This window comes from Rhinoderma darwinii, chromosome 13 (genome assembly GCF_050947455.1).
Source record: "Rhinoderma darwinii isolate aRhiDar2 chromosome 13, aRhiDar2.hap1, whole genome shotgun sequence".
Taxonomy (NCBI): Eukaryota; Metazoa; Chordata; class Amphibia; order Anura; family Rhinodermatidae; genus Rhinoderma; species Rhinoderma darwinii.
The window spans coordinates 43,996,163-44,012,695 of NC_134699.1; the positions used below are offsets into that span (position 1 = coordinate 43,996,163).

The window sequence follows — 16,533 nt, forward strand, 5'->3', positions numbered from 1 at the left end:
GGCCCACCCTGTATTATATTATATTATGATATATTATATATAAATTTTTTAGACATATCAGGTTAAACATATACACAGAGGAACATAAATTTACTACATAAAAATATGCAATGGCTGTCACCTGAGTAGCCACATTGGGAATAAATTGTTTGGTACCAACCTGCTCAAGGAATACTGTTATTATTTGGCTGCACAGCTTAGACAGGACAATAACTAAAAACTATATTTTCATTAACCACGGCTTTGTGAATCATAAAAGTGTTAAAGAGGACCTGTGCCATTCCTCTGTTATTACTCCTGGAAATGTCTGAATAAATTAACAATTCAGAGTTACCATTACCTTTTTCAATGGGATGTGTCCCTACACACTCTGACACTGTCCAATCAATGCCAAGAGTGTCAGACTGTGTAGGGACACGCGCTATTCACAATGGTAATGGTAACTCTGAATTAACTTTCAGTTGTCAATGTACATAGTTAGTACGGTTGAAAAAAGACACATGTCCATCAAGTTCAACCAAGGGATGGGAAAAAAGGGAAGGGATGAAACAAAAATTCTACAGATTCATATAGGAGTTAATATTTTTTTAGTTCTAAAAAATGATCTAACCCTTTTTTAAAGCCATCTACTGTCCCTGCTGTGACGGCTCCTGCAGTGACTATTCCATAGATTCACATTTCTCACAGTAAAGAAGACTTGTCGCCTCTGCAGGTTGAACCTTTTTTTTTTCTCCAGACCTAAGGAGTGCCCCCTTGTTTTGTGAGATTTTACATGGAACAGGTTTATTCATACATTTCCTGGAGGAATAAAAGAGGAACTGAACGACGCATGATTATAAGAAAATTGTACTCTAGAATTGTTGTTTTATAAGGAATACAAGTATTTACTAAAACAGACCTCTTCGGCGAGCTGACAGATTCTCTTTAAAGGCTATGTACAACTTTAAAAACAATTTATTTATTTATTGTTAAATTAAAATGTGTATCAGTGTGATTGGCGCAACTTTGTAATTATTTTTTATTAAAAATAATTTTTGCTTTTCAGATACAGCTGCTTTGTATCCTGGATACACAGCAGCTGTATCTTATGCTGAGATCTGAATCCATCAGGTCAGCAGCACTGACAGGTTCAGTGACAGCGGGTCCTGCGTGTCTCTGTCACGCAGGATCCAGCGGTTATCGATAACATCTAACTGGTGGATCCTGTGTGTCATTCCCTCTGACCTGACTGGTTCAGGTCTCAGCGCAAGATACAGCTGCTTTGATTCCCGGATACAAAGCAGCTGTATCTGAAAAAGTTAAAATAATTTTTAATAAAAAGTCATTTTAATAATAAAAAGTCATTACAAAGTTGCACCAATCACACTGATACGCATTTTTATTTAAAAAAACAAAAACTTTTTCGAAGGTGTACGTAGCCTTTAAAGATAAACATCACTCGTCGACTTCTTAAAGAAGCACTCCACTATTTTCTTTTATTGCCCCCTCCATTTGTACATTGGTGTTTCAGTGGGGTGCTGTGTGTAGAAATACTTACCGATCCCTGCATTATGTCGCTCTCGGGTGCGGCGCTGCCCACGTGATCTTCACTCTGACATGTCTGTAATCACTATGCCTTTCAGAAAACCGGAACTCAGGCTCTCAATGCATTTCTATGGGAGCTAGAAAGAGGTTCCCATAGGAATGCATTGAGCCGGAGTTACAGTTTTCTGAAAAGCAATGATTACACACAGTTCAGAGTAAAGATCACGTGGGCAGTGCCAGGTCCCGAAAATGATGCATGATGCAGGGATCGGTAAGTATTTCTGCACACAGCACCCCACTGAAACACCGGTGTACAAATGGAGAGGGAAATATAATAAAAAAGTGGAGTGCTTCTTTAATTTCCCATATAATGTATTTACATTCACTCTGTATATTGACACTATCAACCAGAAAATATCACAATAGCAAAAACAAATTCAATACATAGAAAAACAATATACATACCCGCAAGAAGATACAAGAGCAGCAACCACATTGCTCCAGCTTTACTGGCAGTCTTCAGTGAAGGAGTAAAGGCTGATATATACTGACCAGTGGGAAGCCCCTGGGATATCTGCGTATAATTTTAGCCCGTTGTGTATTATGTACACATTCCCTCTTATTGATCTTGTACTTTAGAAAGATTTTAAAGTGCAAAAGTTTTGTTCTAAAGATGTTAATATATTTTAAGGAAACTTAAGATCTTTCAGATTTAAAAAAAACTACTTATATGGATAATGCTGGACCATTGATTTTTATTCTCCCCCAGGTATTGTTTAGTTTGCAAAAGACATATTTCAACAAATTGCAAACTTTGTGTTCGGGCTCATGTTGTCCCTTGGAGCGTGCCACAATTTGATTCCATGTATACTCGGAGACAAATGGAAGTATGCACTTCTATATTAACCCTAATACGGCTCCATGCAAAACTGAACTGTAAGGGTATGTTCACACAGCTTAGCAAAATACGTCTGAAAATACGGAGCTGTTTTCAGGCGTTTTTGTAGCAACTCACGTTTTTCGCGGCGTATTTTACGGACGTTATTGGAGCGGTTTTTCAATTGGAGTCAATGAAAAACGGCTCCAAAAACGGCCCAAGAAGTGACATGCACTTCTTTTTCGCGGGCGTCTTTTTACGCGCCGTATTTTGACAGCGACGCATAAAATTACACCTCGTGGGAACAGAACACCGTAAAACCCATTGCAAGTAATGGGCAGATGTTTGGAGGTGTATTACGTAAAACGCCCGAATTACATCTGAAAACAGTCCGTGTGAACACACCCTTATACTGCCGGGCATGAGCCCTAAATCTAGCAGAGAGGTCAGTAAAATAGTATTTTTGCAACTTGTCCTCACATAGATTAGTTGAGGGGAATCACATGTAAAACAGCCTGCCAATTGGGTACACAGGGAAGGGCATTACTTGATGTAGCACAATGAATGCTCGGCCACTTGCAACCAGTTCTGCCTTAGCTTATAACTAGCGGCACATGTGAAAACCACCCCAAGGGCGTTTTAAAAAGTATCTACTGTCCCTGCTGTGACGGCTCCTGCGGTGACTATTCCATAGATTCACAGTAAAGAAGACTTGTCACCTCTGCAGGTTGAACCTTTTTTTCCCCAGACGGAGGGAGTGCCCCCTTGTTTTTTCAGGGGGGTTTACATGGAACAGGATTTCACCATATTTTTTGTATGTGCCATTCATATATTTATATAAGTTAATCATGTCCCCCCTTAGTCGTTTCTTTTGAAGGCTAAATAAGTTTAATTCTTTTAATCTTTCCTCATAACTTAGATTCTCCATGACCCTTATTAGCTTCGTTGCTCTCCTTTGTATTTTTTCTAACTCCAGGGCATCCTTTCTATGAACTGGAGCCCATAACTGAACTGCATATTCTAGATGCTCGTGTCCGCTCTTAAAGGGCCAGCGCGCGCACCTATATTAAAGACCAAATTAGCCCATGAGCACCCTGGACTATAAGAGGGTCTCTGCCCCTTCTTGCATTGCCTAAGCGTTGTTGTCGTTACCCTAGTTTGTCTCTGCAAATGGTCTCCTAGTGTCTTCCAGTTCCCAGTGTTTCCTGTTCCTGCTACCTGTATCCTGTATCCTGTGCTATCCTGGTCCAAGTGCCGTATTTAGTTGGAGTCGTGCTGCGCTGTGTACCACACCTGTCCTACTACACCAAGCCTGGTGTCTGCCTGCTGCCTAGTCCCATCCGAGCCTGTCTTGCTACTGTCTGAAGCTACCACAGGTACATCTACACAAACTATAGACTTTGTCCTGTGTCCTGTTGGCCAGCTGCCATACCGTTAAGGCGGTACGGCCCAGTGGGTCCACGCACCCTACGTGACACCCTGTACCATGAGTTCATGCCTCTTTTAATACAATATCTTGCTCGTCTTAGAAGCAGCTGATTGACATTGCATGCTGTTATTTAGTTTATGATCTACAAGTACACCCAGATCCTTCTCAACAAGTGATTCTCCCAGTATAGGTCCCCCTAGGACATATAATGCATGCAGGTTGTTGTTACCCAGATTTATGAACATCTTCCATAGACTGAACTATGCTACATAGCTTGGTTTCTTCTGCAAAAATAGAAATAGTGCTATTAATCCCATCCTCTATATCATTAATAAATAAGTTGAATAATAGTGGTCCCAGCACTGAACCCTGGAGTACACCACTTATTACTGGGGACCATTCAGAGTAGGAATCATTGACCACAACTCTCTGGATATGGTCCTTGAGTCAATTTTTAATCCAATTACAAACTATACTTACGGGAAAGCACCGCCGATTGTCACGTACAGTTACGTGATTGGGCGGGAAGGGGTTAAGCAGTTTACACCTCGAACCTCTCATTGAAATCAATAGTAGGCAGAAAAAAATCTGCGGCGCTCGTTTGGAGTGTTTTTTGCCGGCGTTTTTTGCATTAGCTTCAACGGTTTATAAAAACGCGGGCAAAAAACACTGCAAAACACGTGAAAAATAAGCGTCAAACAATGTTGGCAATTAAATATCAGATTCTGTTTTTTTCACCATGTAAACTTGCCTTAAGAGTGTACTGCTTGTTTTTAGCCGTTTTTTTGTCATTTTGTCAACGAATTTTGGTAGGGGTGCCCTAAGGCTTTTTTTTGTCCAGGGCAGCCTCGAGCCTGAATAGGATGGGCTCATGGATGACCACCAATATGTAGCAGGCTATGAACATTTGGGAGAAGTAGAATTCTGTCAGGAACTATTTTAGTAAGTGACTTTTTTTCTTTTTTATAAGTGCAGCTGCTCTATTTAATAATTATAAAACCAAAAAATAGCATACAAAACTAATTTAAACCATTAATCAGCACAATGGTCTCTGAGCCGCATAGAGTAGTTAGTCAGGCTCCGTATAGGCTAATGCTGGCAGCTTGTTGACCGCGTGGCCTAATGGATAAGGCGTCTGACTTCGGATCAGAAGATTGAGGGTTCGAGTCCCTTCGTGGTCGTTTTTTTTTTTTTTGCGGCAGTAAATTGTCTATTTCCTTGGTTATATTTAACCGTTTCATTCATGCTGGCGGATTACGTTTTATGACTTTCTGTTAGTTTTTATAAAGCATAACTGAATGACACCAGCGAGCACTTTACTACACCTCCGAGTCTGTGTAAATGCAGAGCGATACATGCAATGATTTGCTGTACCCGTGCGTACATGCTGTGCTGTTTTTTTCTACAGTGTCAGATATCATTTTGTTGAAAGGACGTTCTATACAGCCCCAGTGGCCTAATGGATAAGGCACTGGCCTCCTAAGCCAGGGATTGTGGGTTCGAGTCCCATCTGGGGTGAGAGCGTATTTATTTTTTTTAAAGCCATATTTCAACTATTTTAATTACATTTATTTTTGGAAAATCTGTAGATAATTATATCGCTTACATTCTAAGCTTTGAAGCCTGTAGCACGCCTTATTCCCTGTTACAGTCAGCACTGCGGCACCTTTGGATAAAATCATCGCTTATATTGTCATTTTACATGACGCTTTTCCACATGAACAGATGGAAGATTCGCTCATCCTTTCCAATAGTAATATTAGAAGGGAATCTTCACTGCCCGCGCATGAATGCTTCTGATAATTGTCCCTCATTGGTACCCATAGCAGTACGCGCACTAAATTATTTTCAGTGATCTGGCGGTTTGAATAGACTTTTCTGAGTGACGTTTCCACTACCTGTGATAGAGAAGCCATAGGTGTTATTATTTACACATGAGATATTTGTCAGACTACCAATGACCTTATTCTGGCGCTATACGTCTGCAATCTAATAGCTGTGGGGCTGCCAGATCTACATCTACAGTTCTGAATGTCTTATTCCCTATTAGGCATTAAATTGTCAGACATTTTTATACACCATTTACGTATTTATAGTAACCTCAGTAAGACTGTACACAATGGGTCTCATTTATGAAAACTGGACTTGTTGCCCATAGCAACCAATCTCAACACAGCTTTGATTTTATTAGTCAAGTTAAAGAAATGAAAGCTGAGTTCTGATTGGTCGCTATGGGCAACAAGACCAGTTTCCCATGTTGGGTAGTTCTCATAAATTTCCCCTAATGAGCGCCTCATTTTGAGAGGGCAGACACATTAAAAAAATAATAAAATGGAATGGATTTTTTTAAACTGCAGGAGCTTGTCCAGGTTATTGTGATCTATGAATTATTATTTTTTTCTGCTGCTAATGTGAACACATTAGCAGCAGAAAAAAAAGATGATTCATAGATGAACATATTGGTTAACAAGTAATTAATAAATATGAGTTCAATTACATAAACCCCCTCGAAACAATTAATTACTAGTGGCAGGGAAAACCCCTCTAAAATTTACTTTTTAGTCATAAAAACAATGGCAAAATTCCCATGTACCCCGAAATAGTACCAATGAAAACGACACTTTGTCCTGCAAAAAAAAGCCCCCATTTGGCTACATTGACGGAAAAATAAAAAAGTTACGGCTCTTGGAAAGCATCGATGCAAAAACAAGTAATCTTTTTTTAAAGGGTTTTTATTGTGCAAATGTAGGAAAACATATAAAACCTATACATATTTGGTATCCCCGTAATTGTGCCGACCGCATAGTGAATGGCGTAAATTTAAAACACGAAAAACAATGCTGGAATTGCTGTTTATATTCAATTCCGTAATAAAAGTCAATCAATATATTATATCAGGGCCGGTGTCAGCACCCAGCGAACCCGAGCAAGTGCCGGGGGCCCACTACCCTTGGGGGGGGCCCACTCGGCCGCTGGGTACTGATGCTGCCCATATGGACAGTGATGTCAGGAGGAGAGAAGGAGACCCAGGCAGAGCGCTAGCTGCTCCGCTCCAGGACTCCGTCTCTGGGGAAGCCCCTGACATCACTGTCCATATATGCCCGGGACTTCAGCTCTGCTCCGGACATCACTATCCATATATGGACAGTGATGTCAGGAGCAGAGCAGGAGTCCCAGGCAGAGTGCTAGTAGTGCTCTGCCTGGGACAATGGCTCTGGGGTTTCCACTGACAACACTGTCCATATATGGACAGTGACGTCAGGGGCTTCTGAAGCGGAATCCCCAGCAAGGGCATCGTCAATGCTCTGGCTGGGGTTTTCCAATCCTAGAGGGAACCCCAAAGGCGCTACCTACAAGGAGGGGAGCTGTGTGGCACTATCAGGGAGGAGAGCTGTGTGGCACTACCTGGGAGGACGGGGATGTGTGGCACTACCTGGGAGGGGGCTGTGTGGCACTATCTACAGAGGGCACTAAATTTATGGGGATACAAACTGGGGGCCTAACTTCTATATGGGGGCAAACACAGGGCCTAACATCTATATGGGGGCACAAAGTGATGGTTTCTGCCATTTTACTGCTGCCGTGAGTTCCCCCGCAAAGGGGCCTAATAAGTCTGTGTCGCCCAAGGGCCCACATAAACCTGCAGCCGGCCCTGGATATACTTCTTCACATGTCAATATGTATATATAGTAGAAAACAAAAACAAATCCCGAACAAACAGCCTTTCCTTATCAGAAGAAAAGGTAAAATAAAATCTGGTGAGGACCAGTCAATGGTAGAGTTTAGTGGAGGAATGGGGGATCGCATAGAGACATCAGCAAATTCCAGGCCAAAGCAACCCGAACAATGTCAAGTTATGAGCTAGTATGAGGGTTGGCTATCCGAGAACTCAACACTTTCAAAAATGTATCAGAACATCCACGCGCTTCATAAGTGAGTTTAAAAAGTGGCAAAGTAGAATTAACCAACGCAATCCATGCTGACAACATAGGAACCTATGGATGTTTCCAATGCAGGAGTATAGTTTTTTTTTAGCATAGAACAATAAGAGTGTCATGAGAGATCTAACAGCGATAGTAGGTATAATTTCTTCTACCAATAACAAAAGGAAATTTCTGGGTTCAAGTATACGAGGGAGTTCTACATTAAGCTGAAGAAATTCCATTACCTCAACCCAGAAATTATTAATAAACGGACATTCCCAGAACATATTTAGGATGGAGCCCTCAGCTCCGTGGCACCGTGGGCAGACAGGAGTAGGTATACATTCCCATCCTGCATAATTTGGAATGGGTGTAGTAAATTTGGTGGAAAAATTTTATTTGAATAAGTTGGTCTCTTGTAGATATCAAGGAACCTGTTAGAGCGGATAGCATTTCCTTATGATCATCTGTAGAGACAGAGGAAAGAGTCTGAGACTATCGGTCCAGGGCTCGATCAAGTTTATTGGAAGACACTGTCAACAGCTGTCAATAAAGTACAGATAACGGTTTAGTCAACGTCTCCTGTGTCACCCAATCCTCCACCAGGGATGTACATAGTCTGACATTATATCCTGCAAATTGTGACCAAAGAGCACGTCTGAGCTGGAAATAACAGAACCTTAGATGGGTCGGGATCTGGTGTTTGGATCGAAGCTGTGCAAAAGTAGCTACTTTATCATCCAATACCACATCCTTCAAGGTCAATATACCCATGGTTGCCCACTAACTAGGGTTAGGGAGGCCTCGTAACTGCGGCAGAAGCGGGTTATACCAGAGTGGTGTCCTAGGTGACCATGACACCTCTTTTGAGTGAAAGAGCAACGAAGATCTCTGCCAGACCTTCACAGTGGTCTGCATTGGGACTGTAAGTGTGTGTCCCAGGGGGCTGTCTATTTATTGAGTTCACCAGGGCTTTATAGGAATCGAGAAGTGAAGCTTCCACCTCAGTACAGGGATTAAAGTGTCTATGGGTAAACCACCACCATACGTAAGCCTAGCAATGAAGTAGAGATATACATTTGGGAGGTCCAGCCCACCCTGCTTAGTGGGTAGTTGTAGTGTGCCTAGAGCGATTCTAGGAGTACCTCCTGCCCAAATAAAATATCTAAGATCTTTGCCAATATTGGAGTACAGTTATAACGGTAGCCATACTGGAGAATTGTGAAAGAGGTACAAGAATCGAGGTAGTGACTTCATTTTAAACAAATTAATTCCACCTGTAACTGTGAGGGGGAGAGGTTTCCATCTATCAAAGCCTATCTTAAGACGTTGTACCAAAGGAGTGACATTATCAGGTATAAAAGTACAAATATCGGAGCTAATCACTATACTTAGATAAGTAATTTTATCCACCCAATGTAATGGAGAAGGAAGTGCAGTTTCTCTAGCTGCATCATCTATCGTCATTACTAAAGATTTTGACCAATTCACAAGAAGGGCAGAGGAGGACGAAAATAAATCTAATAGAGATCACATCGCCTGTAGAGATGGACCTGGATCATTCAGGAATCATCCGCGTATCATCCGCGTAGAGAGAGACACGTTCTTCCCTTTCACCCATCTCAAAACCCTTTATATCAGTAGAGGTTCTTATAGCTAATACTAATGGCTCAATGGCCAATGCAAAAAGGGAAGGGGATAGTGGGCAATGCCTGTCTAGTCCCTTGGGCTAGTGTGAATGAGGGGGAGATGTGACAATTGGTTTTATTGCTAAAGTTTGGCAGTATAATAACTGCACTCATCGGATAAACCTGGGTCAAAATCCAAATTGACCTTGTACAGACCAAAGATAAGACCACTCTACCGGGTCAAACGCCTTCTCAAGGTCCAAAGTTATGTTAGTGAAGAGCCTTCGAAGGTTATCATCAGTGGCCTTCCGTGGCATGAAACCAGATTGGTCTGGATGAATAAAATGAGAAATGAGCTTTTGCAGATGTATCACCAATATTTTGGCTAATATTTTAATATCACAATTGAGCAGTGAAATAGGTCGGTATGAGCCACAGTCATTAGGACCTTTACGGGGCTTGGGGATCAGCACTATAAGAGCCTCTATCATAGAAGGGGGAGGGTATTACCCGCATTGAAGGATTGAAAAAGGTTAAGCAAATGAGGTGCAATCAGTTCAACATGTAATTTAAACCACTCTATGGGTAGACCATCTAGACCCAGGGTTTTCCTGTTTAAAAAGGAGCTAATAGCCTCAGTAATTTCCTCCATAGTCAAGTCAGCCTCCAAATCAACATCCTCTCTATCCAGAGTGGGGAACTAAGTCATGGGGATTATTTGGGACCTTAGAGAAGTATAAATCGGAATAAAATTGAACAAAAATGTCATTGATGGCTAGGGGGTCACTAACAGGCATTCCAGCACAAGAGGTGATTTCCAAAATGGGTTCAGGGTGGTGTCCTCTCTAGCCAAGTAAGCCACCAAAAGACCAATATTATCCCCCTGCGCAAAAAATTTCTTCCTGGTGAGCTCAGTTAATAAAAGGGTATATGTTGCTTTGCTGAGAAGGTAGTAAAGGCTGAGGAGTCCTGAGATATTCCTCCTCCGCTGCAACTAATTCAGTCTCCAAATCTGTACATTATTTAGCCAGGTCCCTCCTATGTGAGGATAATGCTCATATAACCACCCCTCTGATATATGCCTTGAAGGCATCCAATACCAGATTGCTATCTGTCGAACCTGAATTAATATTCCAAAAATCTGTAATTTCTCTTTCTAAGGAGGTTACAACCTCAGCACAGGAGAGCAACTTCAGGTAATCCCAAAGTGACAATAACGGGAGAGTGGTCCGTGATTCCCCAAGGGTGGTACAGTGCGTCTAATACTAAAAAAAGCGTCATTGCCGAACGCCAAATAAATTCTGAAAAAGGACCTATAGGAAGATGGGTGGCAAACATAAGCTATAGAATGAGGGTAGCGAGCCCGTCAAATTTCCCTTAACCCCTTCCCGACATTTGCCATATCCATACGCCAAAGTCGGGTAGGGGAAGTATGGAACGGGCTCACGGAGTGAACCCGCTCCATACGATGCAGGTGTCGGCTGTTTGTTACAGCCAACACTTCAGAGTAACGAGCGGCATCGCGCTCGAGCGTGATCCCGCTCATTTAACTCGTTAAACCACGGCCCGGTACTCCCCCCAGTTTGTTTAATTTAGATCACATCAAAAGATTGAAATCCCTGAGGTGCAGAACGGGAGAAGTAAACTCCGTTACCAGCATCATTATGTCAGAAAGTAATTGGACGGTGGCCAGAGTGGGATTATAGACATTAACTATAGTTGTGCTGCTCATAGGCGTAATGTTATAGACTGATATTTGTGACGTTATTTTCTATGTTATGTAATGCATGTAATTAGTGCTCCAGGTGCCATCTAAGTGGCCAGTGTCGGTAATTTCCTATATTGTGTAATGTCTTGTTTTCCCCACCCATGAGAAGGTGAAAAGCATTCTGGGAAGAAGGAGGGCAGTCTCTTCCATGTCTGCTCAATGAGAGGATCTGTGGTTCCATCCCATCCCTTTCGTAGTAGTGTAGCCGGTAAGCAGATAGATGGTTTATATTACTGGCTGTCAGCAGCCACAGGAATACTGTTAGGACAGTATTCACTCTGTTACATGGGACTGTAATATATCAGTTGGTGTAGTTGTGAAGCTCGGCCTAGCCTCATGGTCAGCCATGTATGGTCCTATACCGTATTTGTACTGCCATACACTGTTCACATTGTACTATAACTGTTATCGCTACTGTCTATTTGCAGATAGGCTTAATATATATCAGCCTGTTACCTGTATCTGTAGTACATTTTTTCAATGTGCCCTTGTTCTTATGTATTGCTGTAATCTAATGGCATGTATATTCTTGTTTGTTCCTCAGTTTTACCCTAATCCTATGACCAGTTAATAAAGCTACAGACTTCCAGCCAGTCTCATTTATTGGCTAGTAGGAAGGTGTTTAACTGCCTGTCGAGCTCCACATGGGGGGGGGGGGGGGGGGGGGGGATGGGAGGATGGGAGCGGGGGGGCAGCAGGACAATAGTAAAGGATGTCAAATGGATCTGACATGACAGCACAATGAACCTCCCCCTAGGATAATTTTTAATAGATGTTACATTACATTGCAAAGATTTATGAACCTGCAAAGAGACGACCCGGGAGTAATTAGAATAAGAAGCATTATAACCATGCCTGACCCATGGTCGCGCAAGAGCTCGCAATTTGGGACCAAGTAAATGACTCTCTTGTAAGAGTATAATTTGCGGATTGTATGTGGAGAGGAAATGAAAAACTAGGGATCGTTTAAATTTGTCATTAAGTCCCCGCACATTCCAGGAGGTAATTTTAACCCCTATCTGCACGAGTAAGTAACTATACGTCGTCGCGGGAGGTTTCTTTCCGCACGAGGACGTATAGTTACTGAGTTGTTTCCGATGCACACTGGGTGACAGTGTGCACTGGGAACCAGGAGGTCAGCTGTCGCCGACACAGGATTTTTTTTTATTACAAATGAATTTCGGCAAAAAAAATGAAATTTGTACATTTCACACCTACTTTGCCTTTTCCTGTGAAACGCCTAAAGGCTTAAAATACTCTCTGAATGCGGTTTTGAATACCTTGAGGGGTGCAGTTTTCAAAATGGGGTGATTTATGGGGACTTTCTAATATAGAAGACCCTCAAAGCCACTTCAGAACTGAACTCGTCCCTGAAAAAATAGCCTTTTGAAACTTTCTTGAAAATATGAGAAATTGCTGCTAAATTTCTAAGCCTTGTAACGTCCGTGAAAAATAAAAGGACGTGAAAAAAAATTATGCAAACATAAAGTAGACATATGGGGGATGTTAACTAGTAACTATTTTGTGTGGTATTACTATCTGTTTTACAAGCAAATACATTTAAATTTAGAAAAATGCTAATTTTGCAATTTTTTCACTAACAAAGTACAATATGTCACCAGAAAACAATCTCAGAATCGCTTGGATAGGTAAAAGAATTCCGATGTTATTACCACATAAAGTGACATGTCAGATTTGAAAAAATCATCTGTGTCCGCGAGGCCAAAACAGGCTGTGTCCTGAAGGGGTTAAGCAGGTTCTCCCGGGTATGGCGATGCCATATATGTGGACGTAAACTGCTGTTTGGGCACACTGTAGGGCTCAAAAGGGAGGGAGCGCCATTTGGCTTTTTGAGATTTTGCTATTTCATATTATAATGTGGTGGCACATGTAACCTGGGCAGAGTACATCAGGGTAAAATAAGGTGGCATAATAATGCAGTAAAAATCCACGCCAGTGTCGCACTGATAAATGGTGCCCAATCATATCCGCTATTGGAACACTCTGCACATTTTGCATCGCCATATTCTAAAAGCCAGAACTTTTTTCTCCACCGGAGCCGTGTGAGGGCTTATTTGTTGCAGGACAATCTGTAGATTTCATTGGTCCATTGTGGGTAGACACGATTTTTTTGATCACTTTTTCTGCCATTTTTTGTAAAGCAAGGTGACCAAAACCAGCAATTCTCCCAATGTTTTTTATTCTTTTTTCTACCATGTGCCATAAATTACATTTTTACTTTATTCTTCAAGTGGATACGATTACTGCAATACCATATGTAAAATAGGTTTTTTAATGTTTTACAGCGTTTGCACAATAAAATCACTTTTAAAAAAAAAATAAAAAAAAATTATGTTTGTGTCACCACATTCTGCGAGCCATAACTTTTTTAATTTTTCAACCAAAAAAGCTTTTTTTTGAAGACGGGTTGCAGTTTTTATTGGTACTATTTTCGAGTACATGGGACTTTTTGATCACTTTTTATTCTATGTTTTGGGAGGGGTTGGTGACCAAAAAAACCGTGTGGGAAGACACCAACAATAGCAGTCCCCTGTGCAAGAACAGAATATGGGTCCCTAGTGAAACCTCTTTGAGACAATCACCCAAAATTGCAATAAAGGGGTATTCCTAACTTAAGCATTTATGTAATATACACGGGATATGCCATAAATGTCTGATACATGCAGGTCCCAAACTTGGAACATGAACTTATCTCCCCTAGATACGCCATAAACGTTTAAGTTTGGAATAGCCTTTAAATACATGGTTCCGGCCTGAATCCATACTACGTTCATATGCATAGGGGCTCCTTTTTTGCGTATAGCACACTGACGCATTTCTATGTGACCATGCACAGTTGTGTTTTTGCGGATCCGTTGTTCCGTTCCACAAAACTATAGAACTTATCCTACCACTGTCTGTTTCTTGTAGACCCCTGCCAAAATTCAAGTCCAATCACGTGGCTTTCCTATGGCTGCGGACTGTGAAATACGGATGACACGCAGAAGCAACGCGGCCATACGGAACGGTTGTGAAAGCAACTCAGACATTACAGACCCAAATACGGACACTAGGATCTGTAGTTTGCGGCCCTATCAACTGTTGTGTGCATGAATCCTAAGCCATTCATGACTTTGTATCCTCTGAAACAATGGTCTTGATGTATTTCTACCACATTGTTGAAAAATTCTGACCTTTAATGGCACTTAGGATTTAGATATAGAGGAGTAAGCTGATTTGAATCTACACTACACTATTCCCTAATCTGTTCACCCTGGAAAATGTGAAGTGTTCCCATCTGTAAAGGTCGTTTTACACCGGCCGATAAGCGCCCGCTGCAGCCAAGAACCAATCAACGAGTCATCGTTGATGGGCGCTCTTTTGCTCCCGTCACACGGATCTGTGGATGGGGACGAGCGGTTGTTACTCCGATCGCTCGTCCCCATCCATTATTATCATGTTGGCAACACGTACCCCAGTTTACACAGAGAGATGTGCTGCCGACAACGATAATATTTAACTTTTTTAAAACGATCCTACTAGCAGATGATCGAGTTTGCTTGCTCATCTGCTGATCTTTCCCGTTTACACTGGACAATTTTCGACGAGTGTTCGGTGAACGCTTGTCTGCCCGATAATCGTCCAATGTAAAACCCCCTTAGGCCGGATTCACACGAGCGTTGCGTTTTTGCGCGCGCAAACAACGCAGCGTTTTGCGCGCGCAAACACTATTTGACAGCTGCGTGTGTCATCCGTGTCTGATGCGCGGCTGCGTGATTTTCGCGCAGCCGCCATCATAGAGATGAGGCTTGTCGACGCCCGTCACTGTCCAAGGTGCTGAAAGAGCTAAATCTTTCAGCACCCTCGACAGTGAATGCCGAACACAACAGCGAAAAACCTGTTAAAAAAAAGAGAAAGTTCCTACTTACCGAGAACTTCCCGGCCGTTGCCTTGGTGACGCGTCCTTGGTGACACGCCTCTCTTGACATCGAGCCCCACCTCCCTGGATGACGCGGCAGTCCAAGTGACCGCTGCAGCCTGTGATTGGCTGCAGCCTGTGCTTGGCCTGTGATTGGCTGGAGCTGTCACTTGAACTGAAGTGTCATCCCGGGAGGTCGGACTGCAGGAAGGAGACAGGAGTAATCGGTAAGTTAGAACTTCGTTTTTTTTTACAGGTTCATGTATTTTGGGATCGCAAGTCACTGTCCATGGTGCTGAAACAGTTTAACTCTTTCAGCACCATGCACAGTGAATGTCTCCCGACGTCGCGGACCGGAATTTTTTTTGCCGGGTTCGGCCAAAACGAGTTTGGCCGAACCCGGTGAAGTTAGCTTCGGTTGTCGGGGTTCGCTAATCGCAAAGACACTCCGTTTGGATGTTCGGAAACAGAAAAGCACGTGGTGCTTTTCTGTTTACATTCATCCTTTTGACAGCTGTTGCGCAAACACGCAGTTCGCACGGAAGTGCTTCCGTGCGACATGCGTGGTTTTCACGCACCCATTGACTTCAATGGGTGCGTGATGCGTTGAAAACGCTGAATCAACGGACATGTCGTGAGTTTTTTGCAACGGAGCAACGCTGCGCAAAAAACGCTGCCATGTCTGCACGGCCCCATTGTCTAATATAGCTACGGGCAACGCACGTGAAAATCACGCGCGTTGCACGCGCGTATTTTACGTTCGTCTGAATAAGCCCTAAAATGGGTTTTCCCCATGAGGGACATTTATGACATATCCACAGGATCCTGTGGATATGTCAAATGTCCCTCATGGGAAAACCCCTTTAAGACTTCATTCCCTCGCTCATTTTGTACCAATGTTTACCTGTCCGTATTCCAGATGTAACGCCTGGACCTCCCCGTAATACTACTGAGAGGAAATTAAAAGGACTAGATCCCTATGGTATTTTAAATCCTGTTCGGTAGAACTGCGGCGCTCAATCCAGAATACGGATAGTTAAACTTGGGTACAATACATTTACACTGGAAAAGGACCTTCCTCAATTTGCTGTCACAAAGTAGGGAGCACACCATTCCCTACATTATACATTTCCTATGTTATCGTATATATGTTCACACCGTGTTTGGCGTGTACATGACCAGTACACCCCGACTTTATACATAGCTTTTAATGAACCGGAACTATGACAAAACTGTCCTCCGCTTACCCTAAATTTAAATATTAAAATTCCATTTGTTTTTATTTTCTAGATAGAAATGGTAAAAAACAATTCAATACATTTCCAGCTGCAGATATGAAGCCAAAAAAATATATATATCTATGCGGCGTCCTTGGTTGCCTTTGATTTTGGTGCCAAAAATGTTCTTGCATTCACAGATATGGCTGCAGAATTGATTTATACATGAATTACATTTTTATCACCGC

At 42.2% G+C, this 16,533-nt stretch overlaps 2 non-coding genes across 2 annotated transcripts; both read left to right on the forward strand.

The window, feature by feature from the left end:
- The first annotated feature begins 4,938 nt into the window (after positions 1-4,938).
- On the forward strand, positions 4,939-5,011 carry TRNAR-UCG (transfer RNA arginine (anticodon UCG)). Its single transcript has one exon. It is a non-coding gene; the product is annotated as a tRNA-Arg (tRNA).
- Positions 5,012-5,275: 264 nt separating this feature from the next.
- On the forward strand, positions 5,276-5,348 carry TRNAR-CCU (transfer RNA arginine (anticodon CCU)). The gene has a single exon. It is a non-coding gene; the product is annotated as a tRNA-Arg (tRNA).
- Positions 5,349-16,533: the final 11,185 nt, after the last annotated feature.